General features: G+C 40.0%; 1 protein-coding gene across 5 annotated transcripts in view; it reads right to left on the bottom strand.

Annotated features, from left to right (window-relative positions):
* The window catches only part of klhdc8b (kelch domain containing 8B), a 399,584-nt gene that overhangs the window by 355,523 nt on the left and 22,477 nt on the right, over positions 1-21,584 (bottom strand). The window lies entirely within an intron of this gene.

Here is a 21,584-nt window from a genome sequence, read left to right as displayed (position 1 = left end):
CATCACAGTTCTATGAGATGTGGATAAGTGGGTTTTAGTCCAGCCTTCAATGTTCATTTGGCTGAAATGCTGTCAACACTTTCTATTAAGGTGCAAGCATAAATAATAGGGACAATTGAGATGCTAGAATTGTATCTAATCATAAGGATTGGAGGAATGCCGCAAATTCTTGCCTTTCTTGAAAGGCACTATTATTGCTCTCATTTTGCACTGTTTATTTTATTTTTATCCATTTTTGTTATAATATATAGTATTTTTATGCCTTGCACTGTACTGCAGCCAGAAAACAACAATTTTCACAACATACTGTATGTCAGTGATCAAAAACTTGATTCTGATTCTCTTGGATAATTAATTTTTGCATGATATATTAGAATAAAATAATTGATTACTTCATAACAAAATAATTAAGATAGTCTAGGAATGACCAGGTATATTACAGGATCTGAAATTGTGTACTGAAACCACTCAGGTGCCTGCTAATTATTTTCCAAGTGTGCCACCATTGTGCTTACAAATGGGGTGTCATTCGAGAAGAAACACAAGAACTTATTCATCTCTGATGTTGCTGAATTTTTTAAAACAGTTTTAATTTGTATTATTTACATTACCGCCATTCGATGATTCAACATGTGATTCCTGTACAAGACCTCTCAAAAGAACACCAGAATCTGAGTTTTAATTATTGTATCTTCACTGTCCTCAGCAAATACCCTGTTTCCCTGGAGACACCTTGACAACCTGATGACATAATTATCTCATTTAAATAAACAAACAAATATTTTGCCCCTTAACCCTGCAGCTGTGCTGATGAGGTCCATCCCACTTTAGATAATATTCATTGTGAAAAAAATATTAACCCTTCAAGTGCTGGAATGACATTTATGATTTTTTTGTTTCATCCAAGAGTGCTAAGAAAGATCTAAACACTGAATCATTAAAAGCACGAAAGCAGGCTGAACTTGACTCTAGGAAATGTACTACAGAAGCTGAAGTGAAGATTATTACTGAGTATGTTGCCTTAGTGTGTGTTTCCTCGACTCCCCCTTCAGGGATTCGAGAGAACACACCAGTCCTCATTGAGGGGTTAGCAGTGGAAAGGGTGAGCAATTTCAACATATTTGAAGAATTATCCAGGGCCCAACATCCTGATGTAATTACAAAGAAGGCACGTCAGCAGCTATACTTCATTAGATTGGATACAGTATGTCACCAAGACTCTAGCAAATTTCTACAGATGTACCATGGGGAGCATTCTAACTAGTTGCATCTCTGGTATGTGGGTGGGGGGCACTACACAGGATCAGAAAACAGCTGCAGAGGGTTGCAAACTCAGCCAGCTCTCTATCATAGGCACTAGCCCCCCTAGCATTGCCTCTGATGGGCAGCATCCATCATTAAGGACCCCCATCATCTCGGATATGCCCTCTTTGCACTACTGCCATCAAAGGGGAGGTACAGTTTCATTATTGTAATCTATAATATTTTCATGTAGTACACTGAACTGCTGCCACAATCCAACAAATTTCATGACATATTCTGATTCTGATTCAATGTCATTCCCCTTCACCACTGTTTCATTCTTGCTTTTAATTTCTCTAGAATCATCAAGTGTGATTTTAACTCACTCCACCCTCAAACTGTGGTATGGAACTGGGTCAAAAATCAAATTGCTATATCAACCCACTTCACTGCTCTTTGGATAATCCAGTTGTCTACTTCATGAAATGGAAATCCTCATTAATTTATGAAAATTGGGACAGGTTTATAACACATCATTATTCCTATGACAGGAAACATAGGTTCAGTTCTTCCAATCCAATATTTATTTATTGAGATATTCTATTAGGACTTTACTAATGATCCCTGTGGAAGTCATGGTTTCCAGCAATATCTTCCCAAAAAGATACTTCCTGCTATACTACCCCTGGCTAGAATTACCCAGCAGTGATCTGTTTGTAGATTCTAAGTGGCCTTAGGAAATCCAGGAAATCTGGCAGAAATATGAGCATTCAAATAAGCTGCTGGGAAATAAGTTTTTTTTTCCATACTCAAAAATTGTCTGGTGACATAGGAGGAGGTCCTTCAGCCCAAAAATTCTATGCTGGCCCTTAGGATAATCCCAATCATCAACCCCCTCCAAATTTTCCCTGTGACCTTTTCCACACAGCTCTTCAATTCTGCACTCACCAACCTCCAGTCCGAGATTCTATCACATATCCACACAGCTCTTCAATTCTGCACTCACCAACCTCCAGTCCGAGATTCTATCACATATCTACACAGCTCTTCAATTCTGCACTCACCAACCTCCAGTCCGAGATTCTATCACATATCCACACAGCTCTTCAATTCTGCACTCACCAACCTCCAGTCCGAGATTCTATCACATATCCACACAGCTCTTCAATTCTGCACTCACCAACCTCCAGTCCAAGATTCTATCACATATCTACACAGAAGACTGGAAAATTTCAAATGTCACTCCACTCTTCAAGAATGGGGAGAGGCAGAAGAAAGGAAACTATAGACCAGTTAGTCTGATCTCAGTGGTTGAGAAGAAGTTGGAGTCAATTGTTAAGGATGAAATCTCAAGGTACTTGGAGGCATGTGATAAAATAGGCCTTAGTCAGCATGGCTTCCTCAAGGAAAAATCTTGCCTGATAAAATCTGTTGGAATTCTTTGAAGAAGTAACAATCAGGATAGACAAAGGAGAATCAGTTGATGTTGTGTACTTGGATTTTCAGAAGGCCTTTGACAAGGTGCCACATATGAGGCTGCTTAACAAGCTATGAGCCCATGTATTACAGGAAAGATTCTCGCATGGATAAATCAGTGGCTGACTGGCATGTGGTAAAGACTGGGAATAAAGGGAGCCTTTTCTGGCTGGCTGCCAGTGACTAGTGGTGTTCCACAGGGATCTGTGTTGGGACCAATTCATTTTACACTATATGTCAGTGATTTGGATGATGGAATTGATGGCTTTGTTGCAAAGCTTGCAGACGATATGAAGATAGGTGGAGGGGCAGGTAGTTTTGAGGAAGTAGAGAGATTACAGAAGGACTTAGACAGATTAGGAGAATGGGCAAAAAATGGCAGATGGAATACAGAGTTGGGAAGAGTATGGTCATGCACCTTGGTAGAAGAATGAAAGGGTTGACTATTTGCTAAATGAAGAGGAAATACAAAAAGAAAACTGAGGTGCAAAGGGACTTGGGAGGATTCAAAGGAAGTTCATGAAAATGATTCCAGCATTGAATGGCTTGTCATATGAAGAATGTTTAATGGCTCTGGGCCTGTATTCACTAGAATTCAGGAGAATGAGTATTGAATGTATTGAATGGCGTGGATATGGAGAGGATGTTTCCTATGGTGAGAGAGTCTAAGACCAGAGGACACAGCTTCAGAGTAGAGGGGTGTCCTCTTAGAATGGAGATGAGGAGGAATTTCCTTAGCCAGGAAGTGGCAAATCAGTGGAATTCTTTGCCACAGGCAGCCGTGAAGACCAGGTTTTTTAAGTATAAACAAGGCAGAGGTTGATAGGTTCTTGATTGGTCAGGGCATGAAGGATATAGGGAGAAAGCAGGAGATTGGGGCTTAGAGGAAAATTGGATCAGCCATTATGAAATGGCAGAGCAGACTCAATGGGCCAAATGGCCTAATTCTACTCCTGTATCTTATGGTCTTGTGGTCTAATTCTGGGGCAACTAAACATCTTCCTAGATATTTCTGAGCATCTGGGTTGATTTTTTATTCTTCTTCAGATTTTACACAATAGCTTAGATTAATTTATTTTTGGACACTCTCCCTGGATATCTCTGTCAATGCCCACTGCTCTAGCAACGCTGTCAGTGCCACTATGTCAGTGCTGTTAGATTTAACACTCTGTTCTGACAGCGAGCACATTGGACAAATCGATTCAGTAGCAGATGGCTTCATTAAAGCTCTGAGATGAGTAACAGGATCACAAAATAAAAACAGGGCTGTTTGCCATAATGAGGGCATGGAAGAACACCTGACAGCTGCCAAGACCCTTTAATCAAGCCATTTTACTGTGAACTATAAAATATTGAAGACCACAAGGAGGGAGCCTATTTGTGAAAGGGTAAATGTGACTAGTTGGGAGTAATCCTAAGTGAAGATAATTACCACAGCAAGAATATTGATGTTAAGCATTCAGAACGATTCATATCAGTGGCATAGCAGCAGAGGAGAAGCATTTCTCAAAACCACAGACAATAAAATTGCCAGACTGTGCAGGGAAATATTGGTACTGCATTTTTCTATTCTTTCACAAGACATGGGAGACAATGCAAAAGCCAGCGCATATTAGGGAATACAGAAGATAAAGGCTAGACCATGTAATGTATTCCTGAATATACTCGCACACATTAAGTATGTTAAATATTAAGGACACTCACCACCTGGGACACTCAACATTTTAGGAAATGCGTCTTCTCTTCCACCATCCATCAGTATGCTGCAGGAATACTATGTCATTATTCATCTTTTGTGCTATTTATTTATTTATATGGTAACTTATGAAATGTTTTATGCATTGCACTGTACCACTGCCACAGAACAACAAATTTCACCACTTATGTCGATGATAATAAACCTGATTTATACATATTATGAAGACTCACACTACCAGGCAGGATACATGCAAATGGAATGTCCTACTGAGGCCTGAGTACATCCCAACCAACCCCCAACTTCTAGAACTCATTGGTGGCTCTGCCTGCTACCATATATTTGCAGATGATGTCTGCATATCTTATGCCAAAGTCACTGGATAGCAGAGTGAAACACGTGCAAGTATCATGTTGTTGCAGGAACACAGAGCTATTTAACCTAACAGGATTGCACATACGTTCTGCTCAGAAGGCTGAGATGAGGCACTGAAGGAGCAGTCTGCACAGATATGCCACTTGACAGGTAATGCATTGCCAGGTTTACCTGAAAATATGTGATGGACATGGGGAGGGAGTCTAGCTTTTCCATTAGCCAAATCTAGTCTATTTCAATATAACACAAGAATCACAGAAAAATATCAGAATCAGGTTTATTATCTCTGATAATAGATTCTAGTGGCAGCAGTGCAGTGCAAGACATAAAAATTACTGTATGTTACAACAAGAAATAAAATAAATAAATAGCATAAAAGAGGCACAGCGCGGTAGTGTTCCTGAGATCATGGTGGTGGAGGGGGAGAAGCTGTTCCTGTACTTCCACTACGATGGTAGGAATGAAAAGAGGACACAGCTCAGTGGTTAATGATGGATGTCACTTTCTTGAGGCACTGCCTTTCAAAGATGTCCTCGATGGTGGGGATGATGGAGCTCACTGAATCTATGATATTTTGCAGCCTCTTTCAATCCTGTGCATTGAAGCCTCCATACCAGGCAGTGAAGTATAGGTGCTGGTGTGCCTTCTTCATGATTGCATTGATATATTGAGTCCAAGATAGATCCTCAGTGATATTGAAGAATAGCTGTTGGCTTGCCTGCTTTGCAATTGCATCAATATGTTGAGCACAGGATAGATCTTCAGAAATATTGATATCCAAGAACTTGAAACTGCTCACCCTTTCCGCTGCAGATCCTTCAGTGGGGACTGGTGTGTGTTCCATCAAGTTTGAGGAGTTTAAGGAGACTTGATATGTCACCAAAGACTCACACAAATGTCTACAGATGTATGATGGAGAGCAGTCTAACTGGTTGCAACACCGTCTGGTTTGGAGGGGCCAGTGCACTGGATCAGAAAAAGCTGCAGGAGGTTGTAAACTCGGTGAACTTCATCATGGACACTGGCCTCCCCATCATCAAGCACATCTTCAAAGGGAGGTGCCTCAAGAATACAGCATTCATCATTAATAACCTTCACTATCCAGTTCACAGCCTCTTCTCATTACTACCATCATGGTGCAGGAGCCTGAAGACACACTCAATATTTCAGGGACAGCTTCTTTCTGTCTTTAATAAGATTTTTAAATGGGCAAGGAACCCTTGTACACTACCTCACTAATTTTTCTCTCTTTTTGGTCTCTGTTTGGATTACTTATTTAATTAAGTTAGTATACAATTTTATTTTTTATTATTATGTACTGCAATCTACTGCTGCCACAAAACTCAAGTTTTCCGACATATGCTAGTGATATTAAACCTGATTCTGATTCTGATTCAGTTTTAAATAACCACCCAATTATCTTGGGACCACATCCCCAGTTTGAGGTTCTCCCATAAGCAAACATCTCAACATCAACTGCGACATAATCGCGTGAGATTCTGTATGTATTAATAACATCACCTCTCATCCTTCTGATCTCCAAAGAATACAAATCTACTTCGTTAATGCAATCTTCTCACCCCAGGAAGTGTGCTGGCGTTATTCTCCATTTACTGGGGAAGTCAAATCTCCATATTAACACTATCAACAAGCTTTCATGTTAGTTTAGTATTTTAAAGCACCTCTGTGCAAGCTTGACACTAAATTGATTTTATTCCAAATACAACCATACGATTTATTATTGAGAATCACCGAGTCTTTAAAACACTTGCCTCGTGAAATGCAAAGATGTGGCACACTATTGGGGAGGATAATGCTCATTCCCACAACACTTTCAGCTTTGCAGTTCCCAAATACTTGCAATGTCTGGCCAATGGGCTGAAAAATCACTTGAAATAACTTCCTGACCATGACGATCAATTTCTGCTTCAGCATTTTCATTTGCCTCACAGTCTGTTTCCCCAGCGGTTTCACCACATTCAAGAAAATTGGATGCGACAGGGAAAGAACTAGTCTGATTTTCCTTTTGTAGTTCCCTGGTATTGACTTTATAGTTTCCAGAATTCCTCAGAACAACACGGGCTTCCATCTAATGACATAACCCTATTTGCAGAATGTGACACACATGAAGATGACAGGATGTTAGAGCTGTTGTAAGGAATCCTCGACTTCACTTGCCCCATCTTTGAAATGTTCCAACAACCTATGGACTCACTTTCAAGGTCTCTTCATCTCATGCTCTCGTTATTTGTTGTTGTTATTATTTATTTTTCTACTTGCACCATTTGTTGTCTTTGCACACTGGTTGAATGCCCAATGGTCTTTCATGGTTCTATCCTAGTTGTTATTCTCTTATGGATTTGTTGAATATGTCCACAAGAACCTGTGTTTCAGGGTAGTATATATGTACTTTGATAATAAATTTACTTTGACTTTGCTACTGCCATGAACGTTTATTTTCCTAAACAAGACAAACACCATTTATTTAAGTTTATTTAGTTTTATTTGGAGACATAGCATGGAATAGGCCCTTCCCACCCTTCAAGCCGCACCACCCAGCAACCCTTGATTTAAGGGACAAATTACAATGACCGATTAACCTACAGACCTGTACATCTTTGGACTGTGGAATCAGAGGTGGAGAGGGTCAGTAGCTTTAAATTCCTGGGTGTCACTACCTCGGAGGTCCTGTTCTGGACCCATCATATAAATACAATTGCAAAGAAAGCACAGCAGTGCTTCTACTTCCTCAGTGTCTGCAGAGATTCAGCATGTCATCAAAAACCCTGGCAAGCTTCTATAGATGTGAGGTGGAAAGTGTTCTGACTGGCTGCATTACAGCCTGGTAATGGTGTTGAGCAGAAAATCCTACAAAAGGTAGTGGATTCAGCCCAGTACATCACAGGTAAAATCCTCCCGACCATTGAACACATCTACATGAAACGTTGCCGTAGAAAAGCAGCATCTATCATCAAAGATCCTAATTATCCGGGCCGTGCTCTTTTCTCACTGCTGCCGCCGGGTAGGAGGTACAAATGCCTCAGGACTCGCACCACCAGGTTCAAGAACAGTTCCTACCCCTCAACTATCACGCTTTTGAATAAAAGGGGATAACTACATGTTCTATTTCTGGTGTTCCCCCAAAAGATGGTCAAATGGTCTCACTATAAGGACTCTTTATCTTGTTATTTCATGCTCTCATTATGTATTGCTATTCATTTATATTTGCATTTGCACAGCTTGTTGACCATTGATCCTGTTTACAGTTACTGTTCTATAGATTTACTAAGTATGCCCGCAGAAAAGGAATCTCAGGAAAAGAATTCCATGCATTCCATCTGGAGGACATACAAGCTCCTTACAGAGGGCACTGAGATTGAACTCCAAACTCTGACACCTCGAGCAATAATAGTGTTGGGCCAACTACTAAGCTACTATGATGCAATGATAGTATGACTATAACACCAAACTAGACATAAGAGATAGCCATAGGACATAGACCATAGTAGAGTACAGCACAGGAACTGACCCTCCAGTCCATGATGTCTGTGGCGAATATGATGCCAAATTAATCTAAATCTCTTCAACGTGCCTGTGATTGATATTCTTCCATTCCCTGCATAATTATGTTCCTGTTAAAATGACATGTTATCATTTCTGCTTCCACCACCAGTCCTGGAAACCCATGCTCTGTGTAAGAAGGTTGCCCTGCATATCTCCCTTAAAATTACACCCCCCATCCACCCCGGCCCCCACTGCCAAACCTTAAATGAACTTCTATTGTTTGCCATTTCGACCCTGGGAAAAATATTCTGATTGTCTGATGTATCTATATCTCTCATAATTTTATAAACTTCTATCAGATCTGCCCTTTGTCTCTGATTCTCCAGAGAAAATAATCCAGTTTTATAAGCCCACGCCCTCTAATCAGGCAACATTCCAGTGTACATCTTCTGCACCGTTACCAAAGCTTCCCATACTGGAGTTATCAGAAATGCACAACACAGGTAGGTTTTTAAGAGTATTTTCAAGGTGCAAGGAGACAGAGAAATCTAAGAAAATGAATACAGAGTTCATTCTGACAGTTGAAGGGATCAAAATTGAGGATGTCCAAGATGTGGAGAAGGTGGATCTCTCAGAGGACTGATGGGTTACAGAGCAGGGTGCAGGGAGACTGAGAAAGCAGGGGAGAATTTCTCCTTTGTTGCTTAATAGTCAGCACGTAGATTGCCATGTGCCAGCAGAATCTGAACCAGAATCAGGTTTCATGTAGCCGGCACATATTGTGAAATTTGTTAACTTAGCAGCAGCAGTACGATGCAATACCTGATAAATGCAGAAAAAATAAATAAATCAATTATAGTAAGTATATATTTATATGTAAAGTCGGCCCTCCTTATCCGTGGGAGATTGGTTCTGAGACCCCCCACGGATACCAAAAATCACAGATGCTCAAGTCCCTTATTTAACCTGGCTCAGTGCGGTGGTCTTTAGGACCCAGCGGAACCCCAGACTTTATTTAACATGTTTCAGTGCGGTGGACATTAGGACCCAGCGCAGCTTTGAATCCGTGGTGTTTCCGTTCACAAAAATAATCACGATCACGATTGAAAATAAGGTGGAAGTAATAAAGCGATCGGAAAGAGGTGAAACGCCATCGGTCATTGGAAAAGCATTAGGCCACAGTTGGTCAATGATCGGAACAATTTTAATGGAGCATGTGAAAGGCCCTGCCCTGATGAAAGCTACAAATATTACTAAGCAGCGCAGTGGTTTAATTATTGAAATACGTATGTTTCTTAAGTGTTTTCTATGCATAGAAAGGTAAAATATGTACTATATACTAAGAAAAACGTTTGACTAACTGACGCTAAATAATACCTGATGTACCTGTTCCGACTTCAAATCTGACTTAAAGACAGACTCAGGAACGGAACTCGTTCATAACCAGGGGACTGCCTGTACTTTTAAGTCATTTCTAGATTACTTATAATACCTAATACAACGTAAATGCTATGTAGATAGTTGTTATACTGTATTGTTTAGGGAATAATGACAAGAAAAAATAAGTCACCTCAAACAGTCTAAATAGTTAAATAAAAAATTGTGCAAAAACAGAAATAATAAAAGTGAGGTAGTGTTCACAGGTTTGATGTCTATTTAGGAATTGGATGGCAGAGGGGAAGAAGCTGTTCCTGAATCGCTGAGTGTGTGCCTTCAGGTTTCTATACCTCCTGCCTGATGGTAACGGTGAGAAAAGGGCATGCTCTGGGTGCTGGGGTCCTTATTAATACCTTTCTGAGGCACGGTTCCTTGAAGATGTTTTGGATACTACGGAGGCTAGTACCAAAGGTGGAGCTAATTTCACAACTTTCTGTAGCTTCTTTCAATCCTGTGTAGTAGCCCACCTCCACCCCCATTCCAGACAGTGATACAGCTCTGCACAGTACATCTGTAGAAGTTTTCAAGTGTTTTAGGTGAAAAATTAACTGCTGAAACTCCTAATGAAATACAGCCACTGTCTTGCTTTCTTTACAACTGCATCGATATGTTGAAATCAGGTTGGATCCTCAGAGATCTTGACACCCAGGACCCTGAAATTGCTCACTCTCTCCACTTCTGATCCCTCTATGAGGGTCCGTTCGTATTCCCTCATCCTACCCTTCCTGAGTCCACAATCAGCTCTTTCGGCTTACTGACTTTGAGTGCAAGGTTGTTGCTGCAGCACCACTCGTTGGCTGGCAGATCTCTCTCCTGTGCAGCCTTTTGTTTCCAACTGAGAATCTGTCAACAACGGTTGTATCATCATCAAATCTATAGATGGCATTTGAGCTATATCTAACCACACAGTCATGGGTATAGAGAGAGTAGAGCAGTGGGCTAGGCACACATCCCTGAGGTGCACCAGTGTTGATCATCAGTGAGAAGGAGATATTATTACCAATCTGCACAGATTGTGGTCTTCTGGTTATGAAGTCAAGGATCTAATTGTAAGGGGAGGTACAGAGGCCCGGGTTCTGTAATTTATCAATCAGGACTGTAGGAATAATGGCATTAAATGTTGATCTGTAGTCAACACACAGCTTCCTGACATAGATGCTTCTATTGTCCAGGTGATCTAAGGCCATGTGAAGAGCCATTGAGATTGCATCTGTTGAAAGCAAATTGTGGCATTAGACAAATTGCAGTGGCTCCAGGTCCTTGCTGAGGCAGGAGTTCATTCTAGCCATGACCAACCTCTCAAAGCACAGCCTACGCTTGTTCTGTGGAGGACACACTTCATGGATTAGTCAAGATATGCTTAAGAGTTTCAGCAGCAGATGACCTTGGCAAAGTCAAATGGGTTTATGGATCTGGAAAAAATGAATTAAGTGATTGGTCAAATATGTAGCCTGAAAGTGGGAGGATGTTGTGTGGTGTTGAGGAACAAAGGGACTTTGGAATGCAAGTCTATACGTCAGGATATGTCATTAAAAATATGGGATGCTTCCTTTTATAGTCAAGGCATGAAGTATAATTTTATAATACTGCATGCGAGACTAGTTACATGAGGAATACACCTAGTTCCAGTTACCACTTTACAACAAAGATGTGAATGCACTGGAGATTCATAAGGAAGTTGGAAGAACTGGCAACGTATAATTTTGAAGAAAGATGGGATAAAATGGGGTTGTTTACTTTAGAATAGAAGACGCTGGTTTAACAGAGTTATATAAATTATGATTAATTTAGAGTAAGTAGAAAAGATCAATTTTATTTGGTGGAGGTGTTAAAGAAGAATATAGTTTTAAAATAATTGGTTGAAGTATTAAAAGATGGATGAGGAAAAGCTTATTTCACTCAGAGAATATTTGGAGTTTACAACTCACTGCCTGAAGTGCTATCAACAGAAATAATCACAGTGCTTAACTGTACTTCTGGACCAGCCAACATTTGGGACTTCACCTAAAGCCTGGCTAAGGTCCACATAAACCATGTCTACCAAGTCTCCTTCATCAACTTACCTCCTCAAAACAATCTCAGTCAGATTTGTAAAACAGGCTATCCCCTCTACAGAATCACTTTATCTTCTAATTAGTCCCTATTTTTCCAAGTGAACGTAAATTGTCTCTCTTAAATTTTTGTCTAATACTGTAGAGCTCACTGGCCTGTAGTTTCCTGACTTGTTCCTACTGTCCCTTGTGAATAAATGAACAACATTAGCTGTCCTCAGGTCTTCTGGTACCTCACTAGTGGCTAATGAATATCCAAAAATCTCTGTTAGTGCTCTAACCATCTCATCTTTTGCTTCACATAGCATCCTGACGTTGCTCCCATGGGGCCCTGGAGATTTATACAGCTTAATGAATGTCAATATCTCTAACACTTCCTCATTTTTGACACAGACATGTTCCAGATATCAGCATATTCCTCCCCGCACATTCACCATGTTCAACTCCTTGGTGAACCTCTGCATTTTATCCTTAATTACAATAGCTTAAACCTTCCATAGAAAAGAGGAAATGAAGGAAGTGATGGGCATTTTGTCTAACACACGGATGCCTCTAGTTTGTAGTAGACCCACCCAAGAAGGAATTATGCTCAGGACAATTCATAAAGTATGGCAGATAATAGCTATTCATTTGCTTGGTCCAAAAAATTCCACAAGGTGTATGAGAGGAATGAAATCTTTGCATCAGTTAATCAGAATCAATGTCTTTAGTAAAGTCCATGTTGAGATAAATTATAAGTAAACTGCTTTCCTCCTGCCTCTGCTCATCACCTCATAGTTTCTGCTGTGGATCACTTCTCAATATTCTCCTTTCCGAGGCAGAAGGTTCCAGATCCCAGTACAGAGGGTCCAACACCAAAATCCAAAATAATGTTTCAATGCAGCACAAATACAACTCAGCTCCCTCAGAGAAGCGAGGTTTCAGCACAAATACAACTCATCTCCCTCAGAGAAGGAGTTTTCAGTATGAATACAACTCATCTCCCTCAGAGGAGTGAGGTTTCAGCACAAACACAACTCATCTCCCTCAGAGGAGTGAGGTTTCAGCACAAACACAACTCATCTTCCTCAGAGGAGTGAGGTTTCAGCACGAACACAACTCATCTCCCTCAGAGGAGGAGTTTTCAGTATGAACACAACTCATCTCCCTCAGAGGAGTGAGGTTTCAGCATGAACCCAACTCATCTCCCTCAGAGAAGGAGTTTTCAGTATGAATACAACTCATCTCCCTCAGAGGAGTGAGGTTTCAGCACGAACACAACTCATCTCCCTCAGAGGAGTGAGGTTTCAGTATGAACACAACTCATCTCCCTCAGAGGAGGAGCTTTCAGTACGAACACAACTCATCTCCCTCAGAGGAGTGAAGTTTCAGCACGAACACAACTCATCTCCCTCAGAGGAGGAGTTTTCAGTATGAATACAACTCATCTCCCTCAGAGGAGGAGTTTTCAGTATGAACACAACTCATCTCCCTCAGAGGAGGAGTTTTCAGCACAAATACAACTCATCTCCCTCAGAGAAGTGAGGTTTCAGCACGAACACAACTCATCTCCCTTAGTGGTGTGAGTTTTTAGATAAAATATTAACCTGAGCAAATCAATATTAGTGCAACATCAAAGAACAAGGGCCAATATTTATCCTTCGATATTGTTAAATTAATTAGCTGATCTTAATCAGATTCCTGCTTATGAGATTCTACAGTATGCAAATAGACCGTTGCGATTCTCACAATACAATAAAATACTTCTGAAGAGTTTTATTGGACACTAAGTTACTTTGGGCAATACAAAAGTGTTGTGACAAATGTAATAGAAGTGTGATTTTTTACCTTTCTATCTAATGCAACCAAATACTGATATTCCCCTGGCAAAAGGCAAGTCTAAATGAATACTATTCCCTTCATAAGCTGCTTGTTTTCAATGTTTCAATCCTTGGTCTAAACGTATCACACAGAATGAGAAACATGTTCATCTCTTGCTTCCCAGTGAATATTAGAATTGCCTGCAGGCCTGAACGATGGTGTGGCATGTGGAACTGATCTAAATCAAACACGATTTAATAAGCTTTCATGGTTTTTACACATTCTGTCTGATGATGTTAGACAACTCTGTCACCATGGTTTTGAAGGAAGTGTGCAACATATGTGCACCAATTTTACAAGATGTACTGTATCTCCCTAGCAGACTGCTATGTTTAAACTCAAAAATTATTAAGATATTTGTTTAAATTAAGAACTAAAGTAGCACACTTTGGAGCACGAGGAATCCTCCTCTGGTACCTGGGCAATTCCTGGCAGAAGTGAAGCTGTGATATACAATACAGTTCATCTACCTGTTGGTGACAATGAGAGCATTTCAAACACAATTATTCTTTATTAGTGGTGGATAATACTACAGAAAGAATTGTGTAATTATTCTGATTCCTCCTCCATTGCCTGATGTTGCCTTGAGGAAAAGATCCCTTATTACCTCACAAGATCTTAAATTAACAGAATTTCTCAGGTGTACATACACATCTTATCACTCGATGTGCAATCAGAGGTCACCTTTGAATTTTAAGGTTGTAATTATCACAAGTCAGCAAGCATGACACACAAAATGCTGGTGGAACACAGCAGGCCAGGCAGCATCTGTAGGGAGAAGCACTGTCGACGTTTCGGGCCGAGACCCTTCGTCAGGACTAAGCGTGTATTTGTGTATTCTTCTGAACTTCAGTCAGAATGAAGCATATGTATTTCATATTGTGCCTGGCCAAGCTCACTTCCTCCTTGTAGAACAGAAGCAATGGAAGAAAATTTATCAACAGTGTGAGGCTGGTCATATCCTGTTTTAGTTTCATTTCAAGTTCATTTATTTATCCATGTACATGGAAACATTCAGTGCAAAGCACAGTTTGTGTTAACAACCAACACAGCCTAAGGGTGGGATGTGTTTGGGGCAGTTCACAAGTGTCTCGTACATTCTGACACCAACAGGGTATGCCCACAATGTTCAGTAGAAACAACAACATCAGCAAAACAAGCCCCTTTCCTCCTTCCTGCCCATACAACCACGCTCACATTCAGACAGTCCTACAACCCAGGATAGGCTGCCTTCAGGTCACCAATCTCCAGTGGAATACTGGGCACACAAATATTGGGCCTCTGGCACACCCAGACCCTCAAATTCCACACCTTTGGGCTTCAAGCTTCAGTAACAAGCCCAGGACTCGCTGATGTCGGGACCCCGAATTCCTGGCCTCAAACTCAGCACTCTTGCCGATGATATGACCCCAAAACCCAGGCCTAGAACTGTGGACTCGCCGATGCACGTATTGTGCCAAGGCGTTCACTGGCCCTCACCCCTCCTGCCAGATGGACCTCCAATCCTGGAGCCCAACAAGCTGGTAGACTCGCTGATCTTGGGGGAAGGTTGCACGTTCACATCACCAGCCTTAAAACATGGCGTGGAATGCATTATAGATAATATTATGAGAACCAAAGAAACATAATCATTTTGTATTGATTGTCTATTTCCCGGGTATATTAAAATATTTTGAACTTAAATGTCTAGGTGGATGAGGAAGGAGAAGGAGCTTGCGATGCTAGAGGCAGAAGATGAAACAACAGAAGGAGTTGCAGGGCCTAGCCACTGGAATTCTCTCCCTCACCGCTCTAAGGAAGTGTCTTCAGCAGGCAGACGGCAGTAGTTGAAGGGATGAGGCACAATATGTGACTTTCTGAGTGTCCCAAGGATGAAGAAAGTCTTGTGAGTAAAGGATTTCCCTTCCTCATTTCAGTCTTCGATGAACAAGAAATTTTACACATGGGATGTAAAGTATTGCGCTGGTTTTATTGAAAATTCTGTACTTATTTTTGTTCTGCTTTTCTACTGAATATTTGATGAATGTCAGAGGAAATGGAAATTGCAAGGAGGATGTATATGTCATAAGCCAACAGACACAGGACATGACAAAATTTTACAAATACCAGAATTAAACCACTGAAGGGCAAAAAAAAAATTCATCCCTGGCATTTACAGATCCATCTGGATAAGAGTACAAATAAAAATGAGTAAGTGTTCAACATAAAGCCATCACCAAGAATGCAAAGATTCTGCAGTTGCTGAAAATCCACATACAACACATATAAAAAGCTGAAGGAACTCAGAGGTCAGGCAGCATCTGTGAAAAGGTATAAACAATTGATGTTTCGGAGCAGGATCCTTCATCATAGATGCTGCCTAACCTGCTGAGTTCCTGCAACCTTTTGTATGTGGCACCATCAGTCAGGAAGGTGTACCAACAGGGAGAAATCCTCAGACGTGCAGCAATTACCTCAGCATCAGAAAGAAATTAATGCCTGCTTCTCAGAGGTGTGTGGGTAAGTGTGAGACTAGCCTGAAGATCTGTGGTACAACGTTTGATATATTATCGTACCAGGCACTGCAGTTAGTTGAGTGACGGTTCCCTGCAATAGAGGATGTTTTGCTGTTAGCTCTAACATCATTACTTCCCTTAGTGAAGGGCAACACAAAAGAAACTATGAATTGCACAATTACACTGACTACATTTTAAATTTTATGCAACACTAAAAGCAAACAGTATTAGAAATAAAGAATTTTATGTAAGTCAAGTGATATTTTTTGAATTAATATGCATGCACCCTGTATGTGTCAGTGGATAAATCACAGCAAACTGAATATGTTCCTGAGATGCAGCATTACAGCAAGAAAAGGAGTGAGTCAGACATCAGATTAGTCCATCTTTTTCAACGGGTCACCGAAACTCTACATCAATGCATAACGCCCACTACAAACAAAGATGCCTTGCAGTTGTTACAAGCTCTTTTAATGTAATGGGGATACTAATTACAACAAAATAGTGGACATCACACAGCAGGTTGCTTGGTGAATTCTATAATGATTTATTTTTCACATTTACCAAGATTTTATAGGCTGGAGTCTGCACTCAAAAGAGAAGTGTGCTTCTGATTATAGGAGACCTGTTGCTGGGAAAGCAACCACTGGCAAATATAGCTTTGAAGGGATGGAGTCAGGTGGATATTCAGGTATTTTGATACAAATGATGGCAATGTAATGTTAACTTTTGTGCATGTTCATTTTATTTCTTTATTCAGAGATACAGTGTGGAATAGACCCTTCAAGCTGCACCACACAGAAACGGTGACAATCTCGATTTAACCTTAATCTAATCATGGGACAATTTAGAATGAGCAGTTAGCTTAGCTGGTACGTCTGTGGGAGGAGACCGGAAGGACCACGTATTCCATGGGACAAATGCACAGAGATTTCTTACAGAGGATGCTGCAACTGAATCCAGAACTCCAACTGTTATAACATCACATTAATGCTATGCTACAGAGGCACCCCAATCTGCTTGCTTGGCATGATTATAAGCAAGACAGCTAATACACATTTAGTTCTTGATGAAGGTTCACTTTTAAATCCTACTTCACACCACTGTTACAATTCTTGACTCTATGATTCTGAAAAATCTGCTGATTGACAGTCCAATTAAACATACCAAGTCAGGACTCAAATTACCTGAAGAACATTTTCAAAACCTGAAGATCCATTCTATTACTGCTAATGTTGATCTCTGCGTCTGGTATATCTTCCAATAGCAGAATTACAGTAGGGTGGCGACTTGATTTGGTACGGGAGTGGAACCCAGCATGGTCCTCTGCTTCTAAGCCCATGCACTTCATGGTTCAATGAGCTTACATTCAGAGATGCTCTTCTGCACACCACTCTTGTGATGTTTGGTTATGTAAATTACTGTTTTCTGCCTGTCAGCTTGAACCACTGACCTCATTCATTAACAAAACATTTTCACACACAGAAATGCTGCTCACTAGATGTCAGTTTTCTTTCTTGTACCCATTTCTGTAAACCCTAGGGGCTGTTGGCGGGAAAATCCGAGAAAATCAGCAGTTTCTAAGATACTCGAACTACCACATCTGATACCAACAATCATTCAAAGGCACTTGGATCACAATTCTTCCCCGTCCTGATGTTTGGTCAGAAATAAAACTGACCCTCTTATCTATGCCAGCATGCTTTTATGCATTGAGTTGCTGCCACGTGATTGGGTGATTAGATATTTATATTAATGAGCAAGTATGCATACAGGTATACCTAATAAAGTGGCCACTGAGTGCTATCAGCACTTCTTAAGGACGAGCTACTTCCAGGCTAAGCCTGAAAGCTGTTGCCTGTCCTTGCCTTACTGAAAGCGCCATACGTTCTGCAAAGGAGAAAGTACAAATGGGATGAATGATCCATGATAGACTTGGTGAACTGTTTGATCAAGATTTAAAATTGGAAATGAGCGGGGAAGACTAAAGAAATTGCTTTTAATGGACATTGGCAACACTGTGCAATCGATGAAGTAAGATTTCTATTTTCTCTGTAGATCACAATTTCTAGTTAGACCTCAGCCAAGCATCCTGGAATAGCCAAGCATTGCTTTCAGTTTCTGATCTGGGGAAGGCTAATGAGTTCTTTCATCAGTTCATCAGCCTTTTCCATTGGCGTGCAACATCCACTTCTAACCACGCTGCTGCTGCTGCTGCGGAAGACATCTTTCTTACACTGCTGCTATTCAGGTCAGCTGGAATATGATCTGTGTCACTGTTAATTATTGCCAAATCAATGGTAAATTGTGCTGATAGCGTCTTTACTGTATGAATAAAGACATGTTTGTATATTATTCCAATACAAATCAAAGACATAAACAGGAATTATTTACACTGTATTTTTCCAAATTCCTTTTTCCCAAACAGCATCAACTATGACAAAGGAGCAGATTTAGCCATTCAGCCCATCGAGTCTGCTACATACCAACCAAACCAGAGATAGGTGAATTTCACAGAAGCCTCGTGTGATTATTGATGAATTGCACTTTAAGGGTAGATTGGATTTAAGCAGGTAGATTTTAATCCACACTATTTTCATAGTGCGTGGTATACAAAAAGAAGATTGTTGAAATAATGAAAGCAAAGGTTTGGTCTGGGACACACAGGGACTGGCACTGCAATGCTATAGCTTGGGGGAAGCAAATGACATTAAATCAAATACTAAAGGATTCAGGTGATTCATCCCTCTCAAAGAATGGTGAAGGTCATATAATAACAGCGCTGTACCCAGATGGTGCAGAAAGAGGTGCTGTGCTTTACTCTATAGGAAAATCTTCAGGTCAAATGGCTTTTACCAAGTCTTGTGCCGATAAGTATTAGACATAATGCTCAACCTGTTCTTCAGCATTGGCTTCAAAGATTAATGTTTGCAACCGTTTATGTAAATAGAAATACTAAATCCATTTCTGTCTCAAGCAATTTAAAACCATTAAACAGATAAGAAAGAAATTGTTCAATATTTATACCAACTGATATTTAACAATAAGATAAGTCAACATCATATTTTGATAAAATATACCACATGCAAGAAACAGTAAATTTATAACCATAATAATCAATAAATATCAGGATAACAAGTTGCTGAAAATGTCAAGTTTAAACTTCCACTCTGTGGAATCTTTTCTGGCAACATAAAGAAATCTACTTTTGGTTTCATTCAGTTGGCTCAAATGTTATCTTTTTTTAAATTTGTACTTTTAGCTTTGCTCTTTTATTGGTATATTATGGTATAGATGAAGAAATTATCATGCATGAGATATAGACAAATAATTTAACAATATATCACATCAGAACAATATTAACATTTCAGTCATGATTGGAGCTATATTCCAATACAAAGCATGTCTCCAGTATGATATAAAAATCCAGATTTCTCAGCTAGCTTTGCCATATCTTGCATAGTGCTCTGACTACACAAAGTCCCTATAATCTAATGATTAGATTTAATCAACTTTAGTCCTGCTACAGTTCTCTGATTCAGCCAATAAACAACATAGACATTGACAAGCCACTGCACCCTAATAAAATGTAATTGTCTTCGTGACCAGACAATTAAACATTTCCAACATTTCTATGAATTCTTCTACCAAATCATGTTTAACTATAAGGAACTTAGCAAATGCATACTGCTACACATAAAGTGAATAAACCTTTCTCTATCAGTAAGTACCCCCCATGGCAATCCGTAGATGCTGTTGGATCACTTCAAGCAGCAGAAACCCGTTGAGAAGCAGACTGGGTTAGTTTCACACAGTAGGGCTAACACCCTAATCCAACAATAGCAACAGAATGACTCCAGTAATAGGGCATGTGCTGTCACTTTTTTGAATCATCAGAGGCCAATACCCAATATAATGAATCCATCAGAACTCATAGTCCAAATTGAGTGAAACACAGAGGACGAATGCCAAATTGTCTAAGCTGGGTTTTTCATCCAACTTGACTAAACACTGTAAATAATTAACACAATAACAATGGAGAACAACTATAACACATTGATGATGTTTTGTTTCTTCTCTGTAACTAAGAGAAGATTGGAAGGGTAAGATTTGATCTGGAACAGAAAACTGAAGATAGTTCATCTGCTACCTGTTGCATCCCCCATTCCAGTCACTCTAAAGGAACTAACTTTTGGGATGCCACTGTGCCCCTCCCCATGTCATATTTCACACCCTACGTATGTTAACTCTTCCTCAGTCATACACAGTCGATTCCTGCTGATTGGATCATTAGTTAAATGGGGCAGCTGCTCATTTGGGACCACTCTTAAAGAACAAAAACTATCCAAGAACATTCCCAGGATGCCCTTCATTTATCTGGGACACTGTGATGCGTAATTGGGACAGGAGACTATTGCCAAACAGGTTCTAACTAGCATCAGTTGCGAGCATTTGTGTGGCTATTAAACGCTACACCATGCTTAGAGCAAACAGTTTTTAAATAGCACCCAGTTGCATGTGTGTGTGTTCCTGACAACAATCAGTGATTTTTGTCACTAATGGCTGTTGAGAAATAAGCAGTAAGCCAATTCAGAATTGTTTTGCTCACTGGGATTTCAAGCATTTAGGCTTGGAGATGCCAGAAATGGCCAGGAGTGAAAATTAAATTATTCTACTACTTCGACAGATTAAGACCTACGAAGAAGTTGAAGGAGTCAACAATTATCTTGAATGTTACAATGAAAATGAAGATTTGGAAGATGTAATCATCAACAGCACTGTATGAAGGCCATCCATTATCTGCAATAGTTAAACTGTCTGCTCTAATTTTGCTCATTCTGGACACTGGATGAATTCCTCTGTCAATAACTATCAGGAACTAATACACAGTTTTATAGTACTGTAGTAGTATCGGTAGTGTTCTAATTTGTTCTGCATTTCATTTAAAGACATAATTTGTCACTCAGTTTGTCTGTTTTATACCTTTTTAACTATTTCCATTAAACTTCAATTAATTGGGGCAGCCGCTTAAATGGGCCAAAACGTAGTGGTTCTGGTGCATCCCGATTAACCAGAATCCACTGTATATAAATAGAGAAGAATGTTTTACATTTATTCTGTCAGACAATAATCTCCTCGGGCTCATGATGTTCCCTTTCTCTATCCTGCTTGTTGCTAAGCAGCAGCATAAAGTCATGTTGTTGAGGAGATTCTTGACTTTGAAATTAGAAGCATGCTGGGATTTCAAAGCATGATTTTCTCTTACATAGCTTCAAGATAAAGCAATGAAATGTTTTTGCAACAATGAATTTCATTACTCCTGATTTCTCAGAACTTGACAGAATGAGTTTTCAATGAAGAGTGCATTTTAGCAAGAGACTTCTAAACACAGCATAATATGTAACAAGCAAAGTCAGAAGAGAAGGCTCAGGAACCATTTGACAGAAG

Source organism: Hemitrygon akajei, chromosome 19, assembly GCF_048418815.1.
Source record: "Hemitrygon akajei chromosome 19, sHemAka1.3, whole genome shotgun sequence".
Taxonomy (NCBI): domain Eukaryota; kingdom Metazoa; phylum Chordata; class Chondrichthyes; order Myliobatiformes; family Dasyatidae; genus Hemitrygon; species Hemitrygon akajei.
The sequence above is the reverse complement of the archived record's forward strand: the minus strand, read 5'-3'. Positions and strand labels throughout refer to the sequence as shown.